This window comes from Hylaeus anthracinus, unplaced genomic scaffold, assembly GCF_026225885.1.
Source record: "Hylaeus anthracinus isolate JK02 unplaced genomic scaffold, UHH_iyHylAnth1.0_haploid 3, whole genome shotgun sequence".
Lineage (NCBI taxonomy): Eukaryota > Metazoa > Arthropoda > Insecta > Hymenoptera > Colletidae > Hylaeus > Hylaeus anthracinus.
The window spans coordinates 6,814,835-6,829,942 of NW_026535284.1; the positions used below are offsets into that span (position 1 = coordinate 6,814,835).

General features: G+C 39.3%; 1 protein-coding gene across 1 annotated transcript in view; it reads right to left on the minus strand.

Annotated features, from left to right (window-relative positions):
* The window catches only part of LOC128893749 (fez family zinc finger protein erm-like), a 317,960-nt gene extending 304,267 nt beyond the window's left edge, over positions 1-13,693 (minus strand). The window contains exons 1-2 of the mRNA XM_054154957.1: positions 13,663-13,693; positions 10,396-10,450 (exon numbers count right to left, since the gene is read on the minus strand). The gene's annotated coding sequence lies outside the window, so the exon portion shown is untranslated. The remainder of the gene's footprint in view (positions 1-10,395; positions 10,451-13,662) is intronic.
* Positions 13,694-15,108: the final 1,415 nt, after the last annotated feature.

Below are 15,108 nucleotides of genomic sequence, written 5' to 3' on the forward strand. Positions count from 1 at the left end.
AGGACGGAGCTTCTCGAAAAGCCTGCCCGCTGCAGGGGCGTGGGTTGTTAAGTCTACGTAGCGCTGGTTGGAACGCGAAACCTATCGTGCACCGAGAACAGATAATCCAGCGCAATTCGACCAAAATGTATCCACACGTCACGAGGAATGCAATTACTGATTGACGTCAGTCAGGTGCTTCTGAAGCGTGTTCATCATGTCTCGGATTTATAACCGTCAGCCAACCGGTTGATGCGGTATTCAGCGATCCTTAGGAACAGAAATCGCTCACTGACGAAATTAATCAAAAAAAATATGGGAAGTTCTCTGCATCTCGACTTGTAGTTTTCTTTGGAAAATTAGGGAAATTAAAACACTACACTTCTGATTAATGGAACAGCTACTCATAGGAACGTTTTCAAACGGAAACGTATTATCATACAGTACGAATGACTGAATGTGTAATTTTTATGATGGTTAAAATTTGGCAGGTTGTAATTTCAGGTCTTTTTTGGTTACTGTACTCTAACCACGTTCATTTAGAATCTAGATTAGATCTAACATAATTTCTTGAACGTTATAAATGTTTGAAATATTTATTTTTTGTCATAGCTTCCTTGTTTTATCCATATAATCTAATTTAATGCTACACTAACATTTACTTAATCTTCCACGTTTTTGTTCTGTAAGTAATTTTCACTTTACTCATCAAAAGAAAAAATATTCTAAAGAAATCGTCGCTGTATAATTTGCAAATTTCTTTCTCTTTCTCTCTACCGCATAAATCATCCTACTTTAATTATTCTAATTAAATAACCACGAAAGTTCCATCATAAATATACATACACACTGGAGGGTGTTTCGACGAAACTCTGAGGGCTTCCCAAATACGCACGTAGTGAGACACCATGGAGGTCTTAGTCTCCTTTCCCAAAAAGTCGAAGAGGTCTTTAGAATATTTCCCCCGCGGAACCAAAATAAAAAAATCATAAATATACAAGGTACACTACTCCCAATAATTTAATATCGATACACGTCAAACTAAAGTGCCCGGTGAATCGTCGATCCAGAAAACATCGCAGAGGTCACGTTCGTATCGTAAACCTAATTCTGGTCGCAACCCTTAACACGGGGTATCGTGTCCAAGACGATAAACCGATTACAGACTGTGTCGTTCCTTTTATTTCACCCTCTTTTCCCTCCCTGTTTTTTTTTCTTTTTTTTTTTGTTAGAACTTATGGCTTGTACACACTTCCGCGTCGACGCGTCAAATGCAGCATTGTTCACACAATGAAAACTGTTCGTGACTTATAGTTCCACAGGCAACGTTGCCTTCACTTAAGCCCAGCGCATTCGTACGTACACACGAGTTTGTGCATTGCATAAATCCTGGCACAGATGATATACGAGCGCGAGGCTTCCAACTATTTGCCTGACCAGCCTAGCTTGGCACTCACGTGCGAGTAATATACACCGAAGACTTTCCCTACGTTTGTCGAGGTCCTCTGGGTATTCTAGAAGGATTCCAACAGCGTTTTGGGGACTTTTGATTATTTACTTTTACAGGTGTGTGCTTGATAAGACATTAGACGTTGTTGAGGTAACCTTATGTTAATGGTCATACAATTTTTATTATTATTTCTATTTATTATTATCTTATTATTAGTATTTTAATTGATAGATGCTGGAAATTTTCTGGCAGAAAAGAGTTGAAATATATTTATTGTGTTTTAAGTTTTAACTTTGAGAGATCTTCAGAAACTGAAGTACAAACCGATACACCAATCAAATTTAAATTTGAATTTACTAATAATGAATTTATTATATAGGGGTGCCAATAGTGTTCCAAGATTTATGTAGCACTTGCGTGTCACTTTTTTAATTGGTTGTAAGATATATACATAATTATTTTGTGTTTTTAAAAACAAATAACCTGTCTTGGATTCCTAAACCTTGTTTATTGATATGTCTCAACAAACTTATGAAAAGGGAAGAGAAACCCTTGCTGAACAATCATAATTGTATTTCTGGAAGAATTGTGATTGATCTATACAATTTTGTTTTACCTTTAAAAATAAACATCTTCCTTAGATATCCTGTGTAACTATCGATACATCAATAAAGAAAAAAGAACCACCCCTAAACCACCTTTTAAAATTGAGTTCTCCAACCTTCAATGTCCCACTCTATATAGATCTCAATCGTCAAACAATAAAAGAAGAATCATCCCTAAACAATCACAATTGCAACCCCAGAAGAACAATTATAATTTATCCATAAAATTTTCATCAGTCTTTAAAACTAATTTCTCCGCATGACCAACCTTGAATTCAATTAACCCCGTCCTGGACACATCTCAACCCTCAAAACAACGAAAGAATAACCTCCCCTAAACAGTCACGATCGCAATCGCAGAAGACCAATCATAATTCACCTGTCCAACCCTCTCCAATCCAGGTGACAGGTTCCAACCGCCCTCTCTGCACCCCTCAAAAAATATCCCCGTAGAAGTCGCAGCCTCTTCACGCAACAATGGCGCTCATTAAGTGGTAGCAAACGAAAGAGGGGTTCGTCGAAGCGAGCACACCTAAATAGCAGCAAACGATGAAACAGTAGCTCGTCAATGGAAGTTTGATTTTCTCCGGAGTCCCGTATTGGCCGTGCACGGTAAAAAATTGACGTTTGTCAGAGGGGAGGTTGGAGGAAGAGGGCACAGAGTAGGCAAGAACGACGGGAAAAGCAAGAGGCTTCGAGGGATGTTAACGACAGACGAAAGTCCGAGCCGAAACGAAACGAAACGATCCCTCCCACCCTATTCTTTCATCGTTGCAGCCGTTTTTTCCGTCTGGCAGCAGTTTTCTTCTTCTTCCTGACGATCGAGCCTCGTTAACTTCACCCCCTCCCACAGCCCGCTCGACGAGGGACTTTCGTAACCGTGGGACCATTTACATGTAAATGCCTCTTACCAACGGACATTTCCTCGAGCCTTTTCCAGCATCGGTATCAACGCAGTATCTCCCGCCTTTTTTCCTCGTATACTCTCTCCTCCGCGAGCAGGACAGCCTCTCGCTTCGTTTCGCTTAGAAAAGCTTCGGTAATTAAGTGGATATCGCGACTCGGACCTACCCAGAGGGGAAAGGAACCTTGAATTCGAAGGAGGAAACTACAATCGTCTGGAACGAGTCCTTCAGGTGACATGATTTGATGCACCAGGTTGTGGATGCGTCGACACAGGAGGGACACGTAGACTAACGGATGAAAGACTCTCCCTGAACAATTATTATTAATATCGGGTTGTCTGGAAAGTCCATGTCAATTTTTGATAGGTGGTATAGGTGGATATGTCTGAATATATCGGAATCGTTGAAAACAAACAACATGTATGCATCCCTTAAAAGGTGGTAAGGTTGTGCAACAAGATTTTACCCGTCTAATTGATTCAGTAAATATGTATCAAAATTTGAATGTACTTTTGAGTTTTTAAGTAATCTCTCTGGTTTTACAATATTTTCCCACCTTTTTGACATAGTCGTTGTATAAATTTTTGCAGTTTTTTTTTATTAAATATTGGAACAGTCTCCAGCGCGAACTTATGGGATGACATAATAGTTGGTGACTTTTCTTTTGACACATTTTTTGTTTATCCAAAGTGTATTTATTAGTTGGGGTATCACAGAAAAGATTCTCAATAATGTACGTCATGTTTGAAAAACAAAAACAGCATAAAGAACATTTTATTTTTCTTGAAATAAAAATAATGCACTGTATTAAATTATGTTTATTTGATGAATGAATGAAGATCCCCTGTGCTGTTTTTTTTTTTAAATATTCATGAAAAAACCTGTTCTTTGATTAAAATAAGACAATGTAGATTCTTTTCGTGAATTAAGTATTGACTCAGTCTGCAGAAATTATGAGTTAATACAATACAAATAACTCACGATCACGTATCCAAACATCAAATTTTATCAATATCCGAGGTCCACCTCGTCGCGATCACGACTCCTTTCCAAGCATCTCCACAACCGCCTACACGCATAATTAATCCCGAACGAACATCCGAGCAACCACCTGTCCTCGAAACGACCCTGACCCCGAAACCTCGTCGTCCACTCAACGTCACAACGGTTGGAAACTCGCACCCTAATTCGATTCTCAAAACTAGGTTGTCCGGCGTGTTCCAGACGGAACCTGCGAGGCGGAGGCGTTGTTCGTTCGACAGATTCTATTAATCGGCGCGAAGCCGGCTCGAGCGTAATAAATTTCACGCGAGGAGCGTAGCGTGCGCGGAAAACGTGAGAGAAAAAGGCAACGCTGGCGCACGTTCACGTCGATATTGATGCCGGATTTATGAAGTCTTGCTAGGGTCACGTAGAGGCGAACCTGCGCCGGCCCCTTCCGCCGTATAAGGTCCGAGCAGGATTCATTTCTCACCGAGGCTGGCCTCGGCGATCGTAGATCGTTCGGGGCGCCACGAGATCGGGCCAGCCACGATTACGCTCCGTGCGCCGTCGATAAGACGTAAAACCTACGTTCTCCATCAGTGCCGCGAGATACGAACGGGGCCGATACGAGCGGGGAAATCGCGAAGGAACGACGGGAAACGCGGCGGAATTGGGAATGCCTACCGCGAAGTAGCTACCAAGTGCGGTAGAATGTTCGAGCGATACGTGAGGATCGCGCTGGGGTTGGAGATCGCAAAAGGTAGCTGGGATGCTGCGAGCTGGGAGAGGTGGACAAGTTTAGAGTGTTTCTTCGAGGGGAGGGATATATATCTTCCGAGGTGGGAATTGGGTTTCCATGATGAGACTGTGGATTAGATGGTTGTTGCTTCTTTGGCGGTAAGGTAAAAAAGTAGGTGGAGGAATAATTAATGTGGGTGATAAGAGGTGTTGAATAAGGGGATGCGTAAGGTGGGTGTGAGAGCAGTAGAAATGGACACTTTTGGGCCATTTTTCTTCAGATAAGTTAAATATCCTTTACTACGAATTCTTAGACTGGGGAATTATTTTCTTTTTATCTACAATAATAAACTTTGGACTCAGACACTTGGATATTGAACACTGTACTGTACATCTCGAGTCTTTGATATTATAGTCTGGATATTGGACTTTGAAGTGTGAGTTTTAAATATTGAGCATTGGACATTGAACCCTAATCCTTGAACCTTGGATATTGAACATCCAGTATTGAATATTGAATTGTGAATCTGAAGTCTTGGATATTAAACATTAGATATTGAAATATGAAGATTGATTTGAATATTGATAATTGAATATTGAGCATTGGACTCTGAACCTTAGAATCTTGAACCTCGAACCTTGGATATTGAACATCCAATATTGAATACTGAATTGTGAATCTCGAGACTTGGATATTAAACATTAGATATTTAGATATGAAGATTGATTTGAATATTGATATTTGAATATTGAGCATTGGACTCTGAATCTTGAACCTTGGATATTGAACACGCAATATTGAATATTAAATTATGAACAAATTGTCAAGTCGTGGATATTAAACATTAGATATTGAGATATGAAGATTGATTTGAATATTGATATTTGACTATTGAGCATTGGACACTGAAACCTTGACTCTTGAACCTTGAACAATGAACTTCAAACCTGCGATCTTAAACTTAAGACATTTTTCGTATTAGACATTGGATTTCGACCCTCGAACCATAATCGAATAATTCATGAATGACATTGATTTCAGCCTATTTATATAGTAGAAAAATTTACTTGATACGATATACAAACAATACTGTATTTTCACTCGAGTTGAACTTTGCTATTACACCTCTGTTTCCTCGAACCGACAAATAGGTAGAATTTATATCTGAAATTGACAGAGATATTCCTTTTTGATCGCTTCATGGGATATGCAGGATGTCGAAGGAAGAGAGAATTGAGACGTCAATTTGACTTATGCGAAACCGAATAAAGCACAGGCACGTGCACCTGTCTTCAGGTAATACCTTATGAATGACAAATAACCAGCGGAGGTATTTGTTACCGCGCTCGAATCCGCGAAGACCAATGCTGAGAAGGGACTGACGGCATTTTCGATTGACAAGAATATTTCCAGGCATCGACCCTCCTTTCCATTCATTTCCTGCGCCTACCCCATTCGTTCTTCAATCCCTATTTATCAAGAAACTGGAAGAGAATGTTACGTGCTATTGTTAACGCGATCCCAAGCATTTTATATTTCCTTTTAATTCTTCAATTAAATCCTAATCTTTGCAGTTTTTACTTAAAAATTCTATCAATATTCATCAACGTCATTTTTGCTAATTTACTAGAATAATTTTACACTTTTCCAGGTCCTCGATAACATCTCGCATAAAAGATATCCTTCATAATTAATTTGCAAACTTCTCTCGTGACTCCGATAAGATAATTGGATGTGTGATTCCAATGAAAATTTACAATTAAAGTGTCTCATTTTGTATAGTATAATTTAAGTAAATGTATCACTGCGAAGACAGCACGTTAATTAACGTTTAGCAGCATCCTCTAACTTTTGAAAACGAATTTGTATTCCATCTTGAAATTAAACCATTCGTCTTGATCACAAAGAGTAAAAGCAACCCTTAAATAACACACGCAAGGAAATTTATGCCGCGCATGTTTCTCTCATTCGAGGTCCTCGCGAGAATTACGAACTGAACCAGAAGCAATTATACGAGGTTAAAATCTAGAAGGTCTTCGCCATTGGTCTGGAACGTACGATAATTTGAAGACTATGACGACGTTTAAGAGTAACTAACTTGTTCTAGAGGTGTGTTTGTGTCGTAGAATCTAGTATGCGTGTACGATTCGTGAAGGCATCTCGTTCGAAGCTACCATTGGAAAGTCGTAATTAGTTTAATTACTCTGCTAGCATCTTTCGCGACATTTTCTCCGTTCTTTGCTCGTTAAAAGATGTCTTCTGACTTTCCACGCATCGTTTCCTTGGAAATCTGAATCTCCGACGTTCAACTTTATTTAGTTCCTGGATTTTAATTCGTGATAATAAGTTGAGTGGATTTTTTTACTCTTGGTTCTCGAAGATAAATTGAGATAAGAGTGCAGTATAATTATTTTTAGAGGGATATACAACTTTTAGTATCTTTTTAGTATCTTTTGTAACTGAAGAGGTTTCTGAATAAATTAAGACGATTATGATGAATTGTTTAAATTAAAGGTTGAATACAACATTGGGAAAAGTTAATAAAGGCAAACATGATGAAGATCCAGAAGAATTATTTAACTTTAAGATAGAATAAAAAATCGTCAACATTAAAATATAACAATGAAGACAAAGATGAGTTCTGACGGAGATGAGAAAAGCTAAAATGAATTGTTTATTTTGAAGATGAAGTACAATTTCGTCTTCAACATTGGAAGATCCTGGTAAATACCAAGATGAATTGTTTAATTTAATGATAGAATAAAAAATCATCGTCAATATTGGGAGATGCTAACAAAGATCAAGATGAATTCTGTCAGACCTAATCCAAACCAATGTAAATGATTCGAGTTGGAGATGAAGAACAAACTCGTCATCAACATTGGAAGATCCTTCCGAAGACCAAGATGAATTGTTCCCTACATCAACATCGAACAGTGCTACCAATTGTAAGAACCAAGATGAAACAGACAATCGCTCCGGCAAATTGACATAAACAAGCAAAGTGCACAAGACCGAATAAACCGAAAATTCCCAGTAAACATTGGACCAAGTAAGGAACATCATCGAAGACAATCGTCTCACGAAATTACCACGAGCAACCAATGCTTAAGTCCGATGGTTTCGGACCTCGAGAAACACCGCAGAGACTCGAGCGCAAACAACGAGATACAACGAACTGGAAATTCATCGAAGGACAAATTCGCGTTCGCTTCGAATAGCCGACGCCCTTAAAACAGATTAATGTTAACACCCTCGTTCACCCTTTCTGCGAGGGAGTCGGGTCCCGATGCGCGTCGATTCAAACGTAAGACACGTGTGAGTTCCTTTTCAAGATGATTAAAAAACACGAGCCCTCCTTCGACCCGTACCAACTCTGGCGAGAGAGACAGGGAGGAGAGAGAGAGAGAGAGAGAGAGAGAGAGAGAGAGAAAGAGAGAGAAAAAACATAATACAAGAGGAAGAAACTCTCTGCCTGCCCCCTTCCCCCTCCACGCAGATTCAAGGGTGTCTGTGTCGTTCGCAGCGGCAGCGCGATCAGCCAGAAATCCGACACTCGATGAGAAAGCTCGAGGGGGATGACTTCGCTCGCTGGAAAAGTTTCTCCCCATTAAAGAGATGAGATTTCATCGAAGGTCCTCTGTATCTTACTCCTCCCTTTTCTCTGTCGCGGCCGCGTCGCCGAGTTCCTCTTTCAGAGTCCGCGCCCGCCATCTTCCCTCCCTCTCACGACCCCCGCTTTTTTTTAATACGCCTTTTTACCTGTCCCGCTTTTCATTTTGCCGACGAGAAAGCCGCGGGCGGGATTAAATACCCGCGTTAATCCGATTCGCTGCAAATGTTTTCGAGCGGCTCGCCCTCCCCTCCGTCGCTCACGGTCTCCGCTCTGTATGGCCCTCTTTCATCTCAGGGGTTCCCAAGCGTGGGCTACTGGGGGGCCGGGATCGTCTTCACGTGGCCCACGGGCTGAAAGTGATATCTTGAACAAAAGTATGAAGGAATTGTTGGTCGAGTACTGAGAAGAGAACAGGGAAAGCTTTGCAGTTCTGTAAAATAAACAGTTTCTTGGGTATTGTATAATAACTGCATAACATGCGTGTGAACTGTTTAATATTTTTAGAGAAGTGAGTTGTTCGAAGAAGTATTGTGAATGAAAATTTGACTTCGAAATGGCATAAGTTGAAATAAGACTATTCAAGTTTCAATCCCCTGGCTTTTAGGATACAGGAACCCGGTCTCAATTTTCCTGCAACCTAACAAGCATCTCTGTGTTTAATTTTTGTAGTTAGATACTCTTTTTCAGTATGAATAAAAATTGAAACAAGAGCATTCAAGTGTCATTGCTTTTCAGAATGCTGCACTCTAGTTCGAATTTTTCTGCAACCTGACAGACATGACAGTGTCCACTTTCTACCTATACACTCTGCCTCAATATAAACACAAGTCGAAACAAAAGCATTCTAGTTTCATCCCCCTACTTTTCAGAATACAGAACCCTAATTCCAATCTTCCTGCAATCTGATAGCCATCACTATTTTCTAACAATTCCTGCCAACTTCTACGTATTTTCCAAAGTGCTTGAGCCAAATCTATGTATCAATCTCTCGTAAATATCTGTTTCCTCAACTTTCTATTAAACTACGTCACGCGAACTGACGTTAGTTCTGCAAGCTGCTAAAGGTTGGGAAACGCTGATCTCACCTCTCCGTGCTTTTGACTCGACGGAGCTTTCTCGCGGACACGTTTCACACGTGTCACACACGGCCAGGGGTATGTACGTTGCATGCCTGCGCTGCCTGAACACCTGGGGGAGGGATGGTTGCTCGATAACGTCGTCGTGACGGAGGCAAGGGGTAAAGCTGCGTCTCCTCTCCTATATATCATTACTTCCTCGGCCTCGTAATCTCGGTCGCCGTGCTAAATTTATTCATGACTCGGATAACCGTGTTAAGGTCCATTTTACCTACTGGAGCCGCGATGTTTTCTTGGATCGCGTGATCCTCTTTTTTTTTCGAGGCACCCAATGTTGGCCACTTCCCCATTCCTTGATCAAGTTACCAATTTTTAAATAATATACCGTACTGAGAAATTCATCGTGAAAATTAAGATTAATGTTTATGAACCTAATGTATTAAAGTAGATTTAGAATGCATAGAAGTGAGAAGTTTTTTCTTGGGTGGTAGAGTATCATTAGAGTACCATAGGAAGTCTTTGCTCTTGTGAAGGATTCTCAAGATTTTTTAATTTACTTATATCTAACTTTTACGTTTACTAAATCAGAGCATCGACTAGACTGATTTCCTGAAACCCTAAACCCGCGTAACATTGCCTCCTAATTTTCCAATATCAAAACCTTTCCCTGCCTTAATATTATCCAGCTTCCTTTTTGAACCACTGAATCGTCCTAAAGAATCGATAGAATTTGCATCTACACGAGCCAGAATAACAGAACCCAAAGATCCTTGAATTATACAATGGAATGGCTTGAAAGAATGAAGCAAAAACCCTTCAAACTCGAGGGTTCAGCATGAAATTCAATAAATTCAACGACGCAAGAAGATTTCAACGTGGCCCGTTGTCGGGATCTTCCTGTAAATTAAGTAAGTTTGTGAATGGTAAATATTTAAATCACTTCATCTCGAAAAGATTCAGAACGACCTACGCGCTCTGCTGGAATTATAGTTGGCGACAGAATACCGCCTCGAGGTTCAAGTTCTTCGTAGATGTACTCACCGTGTAGGGAACTCCTGATGACGTCGCTGCATCCAATTCGCGTCGGAGGCAATCCCTAAAACAGACATACGTACGGTTAGATGAAACGGTAATCGAGTTGTTGGGGAATTGAAACAACGCAAATCGCAGATGACATGAGGATTGGATAAAAAGATTTAAGCTGATTAAATTAGTCTATCACCTGGAAGAAAGGAGGGGTGGGATATATCGGAGTAGATGAAAAAAAACAGTGATGCAAATTAATTGGAAATTACTTGGGGATGATATTTGTTATTTTCACGGGATGGTCTATATTTTTATTTGCGCACTCGCGAGAAGATGTTTTAGAAATAGGATTTTCCAAAGGAGACTTTAGGGGTTTGTCAAATGACATCATCTTTATTTTTTAATTCTAATCATGTGTACTGTCATTTATATTTAAGAATATGATAATTAAAAGTGATACAATATAAAATATATGCACTATTATAATATATATACATATTTATTATGATAAGCATTTTTAATATATTTCATGTTCAATTCTAATTATGTGCACTATCAATTAAATTTAAGAATATGATAATAGAAAGTGACACGTTATAATATATACTGTTATAATATGTATATACGTATCTATCAATTGTAAATATGAATCGAATATCATTTTCAATATGTTTCATGTTCAATTCTAATCATGTTTACTATCAATTAAATTTAACAATATGATAATTGAACGTGATACATTGCAATGTATATGTATGTACTGTTGTAATGTATGTACGTATCTATAATGATAAATATATGAGTATATTAAAATATAATCTATCGTAAATATAAATTGAATATCACTTATGTTTCATGAATAAAGTACCAATTTTAAAGCCACTTTTGGAACTCTTTAAATGGTCAAACTATAGGAGATTATTGTATTTATCTTGGGGATGAAGAATGGCTGGCGCATGTCAGAAAACACTGGTCCGCGAATTTACCAAGTTACATTCCATGGTTATCAATCTTATAATGCAAATCGCATTTGTAAGTTTCGTCGCCAAGTGAATTCGTAGCTATCGATTCACGTTTCCAGATCTCAGCGGGAACTGAACACGTAGATGTCAAATTAGGTTTGTAAGTTTAGCCATCAACCGAATTCGCAGCTATCAAATCACGTTCCTAACAAGGAAACATCGCAAACTATCGGACGCTGATTTTGATGGAACTTTGCGCGAGCGTTCATTGGTCCGAACCCGAGAACTATGCCTATATTTTCATCCTACTGCTTCCAGAGTCGTATTTATGTCGCTCATTAATTGCAAAAGACATACTAGAAACAAATTTTTGCATTGACAATTTAATTAAACATTTCGCTCCGATGTTACTCTAATTTAAAAGATACTAGGAACCGTGCAAGTTTGATTTAAAACAATATAAAATTGTAAGTCATCTAAGCTTTACACATAAGTAGAAATATTATAAAAAAAAAATGTATCATTGAAACGGGATTAAGTAAAAAATTATTTCATATCATTATGAGAATAACTCCTCAGGTCATCTGAAGTTCAATATATCACGCATATTTAAATTTGTCTATCAACTATAACATTACAATAATTAAAATACCCCAAACCCTTTAAAAAACAATGACCTTAAAATTCCATAAAATAAGACCTTCAGATAATTTTCTTTTCTATCACAGTATGTCACCTCCGAACCAGCCACCTTCATCATTAAAAGCAACAAAGGAATTTTAGGCATCCTCGAAGACTCTCCCTGTATATACCAACCATAAAAGCTCTCATACAGGCAACCATCGTCCTCGGAACAAGCAACGTCAAGCGAAATGCTCCGAGCTCACCATTATAGTGCATTATTCAAGCTGACACTTGCGCAACGCTTAGCGTGGCCAGGTCCTCCTACGGGCAAGAATGGTCTGCGAAAAACAAAAATCCGAGAGGACAAGGATCCGCTCGCCGCGACGTCGTCCAGGGGAGGAAAGCTGGAAGGAAAACTGGGGATGTCCAACGGGGACGAAACGGACAGCGCTACGAAGACGACTACGACAATGTCGCGCTGATGCTGAAGGAGGAAATGTTATTTCTTTGGGACAGTAAGTGACAGCTCGAAGGACATTCGGAGATACTCGTGCCAGAATGTTGCAGCGACGGCTACACAAATCCGTTGAACGCCGACGGACGAATCATCCCGCGACCGAGAAAGTTGGCCGAGGAGGATGGACAGCGACGAAACGAGTCGTCGGAAATCATGCTGTTACGGGGCTGAGCCGGGAAATGGACGATAGTTGATCCTTCCTCGAGATGTCGCGACGGTTTAAGGATGGATTAGTGTCCGGGGATGAAGGACGAGGTTTTTAGAGAATGGAAGGACTATTGGAGGGGACTTTGGACTTTTACGAAGGCTGGACCATCGTTCAATTCGAGGAGGGTCACGAATTACCCCAAAATTGCCAACTGTACAATTCGCCAAGGCAACGTTGCCTCAGTTACTATCATTGGCAACATTGTCTTCTTTAGATATTAATTCTAAGGAAATGAATAATAATCCAGACTTTTCACGCGATGTTCGCACGTATCTTGAAGACTAAGAAAATAGTATTTGTTAGTTATGAAGCGAGGTAAAAATGGCGAGGTAAAAATAGGTACTCTGTTGATTGAGGTCCATTTGTCGAATTATTACTATTGACCAGAAAGTTTGTGTCAATTTTTAAGAAAAATTCAGGGGCACATTTGAATTTTGATATATATTTATTGTGTTATATATTGAGTTATATTGGTACCATTTTCTTCCAAAACCTTTTAACTCTTTAAAGGATGTATACATGTTATTTGTTTTTAACCATTCTGATATATTCAGACCTATACCACCTACCGAAAATCGACATGAACATTCTAGACAATCCAATCTTATTATCAAATACATTCGTAATTAGAAGATTAGAAGAGTAATACTATTAGAAGAATAGTATAATAAGCAAAATTTTATTGCTAATAAACTCATATACATTCATATGTTATAATGATCATCAAGTTGAGATCGAGGTTATGAAATACGAAGATTCATTCCAATGGAGATCAGGTCGAGAACCTAATAAGATTTTTAATGTAACATATAATAACAAAATGACGATTATAAATATTTTTATTTAAACTAGAGTTCTAAACCTACAAACAACAAGGTGTGTACCTATTATGTCCATAAACGCACCTACGCCTACGGGGATCAACACATCATCTCAAAAATACGTATCCAATGCATAAGACGTTGCCTAACCTTTACACGGCGCGTTTCATGCGTATTATTCCTCGCTGAACGGTAGCCGACGCAACCAGTTTTGGCGTGACAATAAATTCTTCATTCCGATCTACTTGTTCCGTCGCGCGTGTCCCGCCATGCGGAACCGTCCAGTTGTACAGTCAATTTAGAACGGGCTGTGCCTTTTGCGGTAGATAGAGGCAACCTTTTTAACCGTGCTCCGTTACGCATAATTTACGTTCATTATCTTTAATGGGCGGGCTATTAAGAGGGGCGCGAGTAATAGTATGGCAATACCACTAATGCTTCCGCTCCTCTTACTTTATACCCCCTCCCTCCCTCCCTCCTGCCCCGTTCTTTCTCCTTTCCCCTTTCGCCTCGTTCTTTCAGCCGGGCGGTCGTTTCGCCATTTTTCTGCCAGCACGCTTTAGAGGTCCGCGCGAAGCAAACGATGCCCGCTGCCAGGGGAGCATTACTCTTCGCGCGGAAGAGCGCAATAATCGGTACGAATGATCGTACCCGCCGAATAAAAACTATTTTTTACAACGGCAGGAACCGCTCCAACGTGTAATTCGATAGGAATCGATGGACGATCGTTTTTCTTTTCTTTGTTCATCGATGTCCACTCGTTTCACCCGCGATAACGACCGCATAAATCTCGCGGCCGGCGTTGTGTTTTTTTTCCTCTGGCCCGAAGCCGGCTGCAGCATTCGCTCAATCGAGTGATCGATGGACCGGGGACGTTACGACGTCTTTGCTTTTGAAGATCTGAGATGGTATTTTCGAACGAAGGTAAACCGTCCCATTAGCGACAGTGGAAGAATTTCTATAGGTCTGTGTAACTTTCTGGTTACGCGATAGTATATAGTTGTAGTACCAAATAAGTTTAGTTTCTTCGCGATATGACGTATACGTCTTAATTGTATAATTTCTCTGATAATCAATAAGGATGTTGAAGATGATTGACAGCATCATCGCCCTGATATATCAAAGTAAATGTTAGGTTGGTAATGTATATGAAATGTTGTTTATACAAATGAAACTCTACCTATATAGAACTATTTTTAATCAAAATAGTTGTACATTTTACGTTGTACATTTAATTAAAATAATTTTCACATAATTCTATATTTTTATTAATTTTTGATGGATTTCTTCTACTTCGTTGCAATAAGATTCTGCATTAATTATGCAATCAGGGGGTAGAAAATGATGATGAGTAAGTCAGTTTTCTAATAAAGAAACCTCCAGCTTTGAATTGTTAAAATCAGCATTGAATTATCGCAACATTCGCATAACCTTCTTCAAAACCTAAAACTAAAACTAAAATGTTTTGCTTTGTAGCAATTTTCACCGCCATTTTTACAAGTTTATACTCATTTCAAGTATTCTAAACATCTTTGGTATTTTAACGGGAGTGGCTTGGAGTATATTTCTTCCTCTTTAACACGATTACAATCAATT